Source organism: Rhinoderma darwinii, chromosome 10 (genome assembly GCF_050947455.1).
Source record: "Rhinoderma darwinii isolate aRhiDar2 chromosome 10, aRhiDar2.hap1, whole genome shotgun sequence".
Classification (NCBI taxonomy): domain Eukaryota; kingdom Metazoa; phylum Chordata; class Amphibia; order Anura; family Rhinodermatidae; genus Rhinoderma; species Rhinoderma darwinii.
In genome coordinates, this window is record NC_134696.1 from 58,026,507 (window position 1) to 58,029,929 (window position 3,423).

At 44.7% G+C, this 3,423-nt stretch overlaps 1 long non-coding RNA gene across 1 annotated transcript; it reads right to left on the bottom strand.

The window, feature by feature from the left end:
- Positions 1 to 627: 627 nt before the first annotated feature.
- On the bottom strand, positions 628 to 3,098 carry LOC142661466 (uncharacterized). The gene is made up of 2 exons (XR_012850739.1): positions 2,858 to 3,098; positions 628 to 2,615 (listed from the first exon to the last, which is right to left on the bottom strand). It is a non-coding gene; the product is annotated as an uncharacterized LOC142661466 (long non-coding RNA).
- Positions 3,099 to 3,423: the final 325 nt, after the last annotated feature.

A 3,423-nucleotide genomic window follows, 5' to 3' on the forward strand; every position in this document is an offset into this window, starting at 1 on the left:
ACTGTGGCTGGCACTGTTATGGTTGTACTGTGGCTAGCACTGTTATGGGTGTACTGTGGCTGGCACTGTTATGGGTGTACTGTAGCTGGCACTGCTATTATAGTCACACCTCCCAACTTTCAAGTATCACAAAGAGGGGCAACCTTTTAAAAGTAGGACAATGAACTTAGGCAACCGGCCACCACATGATGTAAACTAACCAATGATAGCTCCCCTCCCTCTGTCAAACACATTAGATGCCGCTGTCGCTATAGACAGCGGCATCTAATGGGTTAAACCGCAGGAATCGGCGCACGCTTAGATTCCGTCAGTTGGGGCAGGAGCCAGGCTGTGTATAACAACTGTGCTCCTGCCGCTGATCGCGTGAGTACACTGGCAAGTACCCACCCGATCAGAGGACAGATATATCCATCCTTATGTGGGAACTAGCTCCTGCATAGGACCGATATATCCGTCCTTCGTCGTAAAGGGGTTAAAGTTGTTGCATTTATATGGCTCACATGATAAATATCTCTTCTGTATGTGCATATTATCCAATACATCATGGATACAGCCATATTGGATTATCATAATATATACTAATACCTGACTGCTATATAATATTGAGAAATGACGAGGAGACAAAGCTTTTAATATTAAAACACAATTTATTTAACTGAAATTCCTAACTAAAGCTACTGATCCAGAAGAAGGCAAAAACCCTGCGCACGCTTAGCCAATTTGTGCCACAGGGGAAAATTCCTTGTTGACCCCGAGAAAAGGCGATCAGTCCGAGAACCCAGGATCAGAGCTTGTAATGCAACTAACTAAACACATCTCATTGATAGCTATGACAGCGCATTATATAGTAACTTATATCATTAAGTATACGGCATATACAGAAGTTGTCCAATCCCAGCTGTTGTCCTCGATGTCCCGGTATCATGCCGGCCGCTCCTCTACTGATCGGACTCTGGAGATCACAGATAAAAGGCGATCAGTCCGAAAAACCAGGATCAGAGATTGTAATGCAACTAACTAAACACATCTCATTGATAGCTATGACATTGTATTATGTAGTAACTTATATCATTACGTATACGGCATATACAGAAGTTGTCCAATCCCAGTTGTCCTCGATGTCCCGCTATCATGCCGGCCGCTCCTCTACTGATCGGACTCTGGAGATCACAGCACGACTATGGTCATCTCAGCTGTGAAAGAGAAAGAGAAGTTGTCCAATCCCAGTTGTTGTCCTCGATGTCCCGGTATCATGCCGGCCGCTTCTCTACTGATCGGACTCTGGAGATCACAGCACGACTATGGTCATCTCAGCTGTGAAAGAGAAAGAGAAATTGTCCAATCCCAGTTGTTGTCCTCGATGTCCCGGTATCATGCCAGCCGCTCCTCTACTGATCGGACTCTGGAGATCACAGCACGACTATGGTCATCTCAGCTGTGAAAGAGAAAGAGAAGTTGTCCAATCCCAGTTGTTGTCCTCGATGTCCCGGTATCATGCCGGCCGCTTCTCTACTGATCGGACTCTGGAGATCACAGCACGACTATGGTCATCTCAGCTGTGAAAGAGAAAGAGAAATTGTCCAATCCCAGTTGTTGTCCTCGATGTCCCGGTATCATGCCAGCCGCTCCTCTACTGATCGGACTCTGGAGATCACAGCACGACTATGGTCATCTCAGCTGTGAAAGAGAAAGAGAAGTTGTCCAATCCCAGTTGTTGTCCTCGATGTCCCGGTATCATGCCGGCCGCTCCTCTACTGATCGGACTCTGGAGATCACAGCACGACTATGGTCATCTCAGCTGTGAAAGAGAAAGAGATGTTGTCCAATCCCAGTTGTAGTCCTCGATGTCCCTGTATCATGCCGGCCGCTCCTCTACTGATCGGACTCTGGAGATCACAGCACGACTATGGTCTCAGCTGTGAAAGAGAAAGAACACTGCCCTCCTATGGCCTTCTCCTGTGACATCAATTCGTCCTATAGGAAAACATCATTCCCTGTTATCCCGGCATAATACAGTTTTATTAACATCCGCGCTGGAGGTGGTCAATGGTCATAGACCCTCTATACAGACCAAACAAGGTCCAGGGTCTCGCAGAACACAACCATGGGATAACTGTTACGGAGTCTTTACATGTGTGACACGGAGGAGTTATAGGAGGACATTAAACAAGGCATTTGCTGAAGTCAATGCATTGATTCTATGTATTTACCTTGACCTGTATAATCCATGTGTTATTTATTTATTTCAGTTACTTATATAGCGGCAACATATTACGTACGCAGTGCTGTACAGAGGGGTCCTCTTTTACTGTCCCCATTGGGGCTCACAATCTACATTCCCTATTGGTATGTTTTCGGGGTGTGGGAGGAAACCGGAGTACCCAGAGCAAACACAGGGAGAGCATACAAACTCTATGCAGATGTTGTCCTCAGTTGGATTTGAACCCAGGACCCCAGCGCTGCAACAGGGCTAGCCACCGTGCTGCCCCACATGTGTGTTAAGACATCAGAAGGCGCCAAATATAAAACTATAAATAGAATTGTCACATTACATACGATTTTGATGAATTTCACAGTTCTTGTCCTCATCTTCAGCTGCCGTCCAGATCTCCTCCCTGCAATGAAATAATAAGGGCAAAGTTTGCGCCATTTTTACTTTGTTTAATCCACGTTTATTAAAGTAAACTAGGTCTTCAAATTTTACGGAAAATGTATTTTACGTCGGCGCTTGCGACTCTTTGGTACAGTTTACGCAAAAATCTGCCATAAACTGCTGAGTCAATTCTGACAATAATTTAAAACAACCGCCCATCCCTTAAATTTTCAGATTAAATAAACGTATACATTACGTACATACCTAAATGTCTGGAGATTTCCGGCAGATTTTCTCCATGTTACTGTTTTCTTATTGGCTCCAAAACCTGAAAGTAAAGAGCACAACCCCCTATTGCCGCGTGTATAAGCCACGGCCCCAGGTGCCATTTTGTTCTCTCCCCGCCATGCGTCGAGTGTATGGTGTTCTTTGTTTCCAGTGTTCCGGATTCCTGATGAATTCTTGTGTCTTCTCTACTCATCTTCTTATCTTGGACGCAGCAGTTGCCACATGAACCCCAGATTCCATAGAATGAGTCATTGTGACATCATGCAGTGAGGTAACAATGGCCGCGTGGACTGATGATGTCACAAATATGACCAGAAGTGACATCTCCTGCTATTCATAGTATTCATAGAAAGTTATTACAATGTTATGTGCACGTTGGTTAGTATTTCAATGCAGGGTTCTTAAAGGAAAACTACACACTAAAACACTGAGGTACTAGAAGTCCCAGCAAACTCAGTAATGAATGATTACACACTGGAAAATTGAAGAACTAGAAGTCTCAACCTTTTCTAGATATTAATAAATGCACAGTGGAGCAGAAC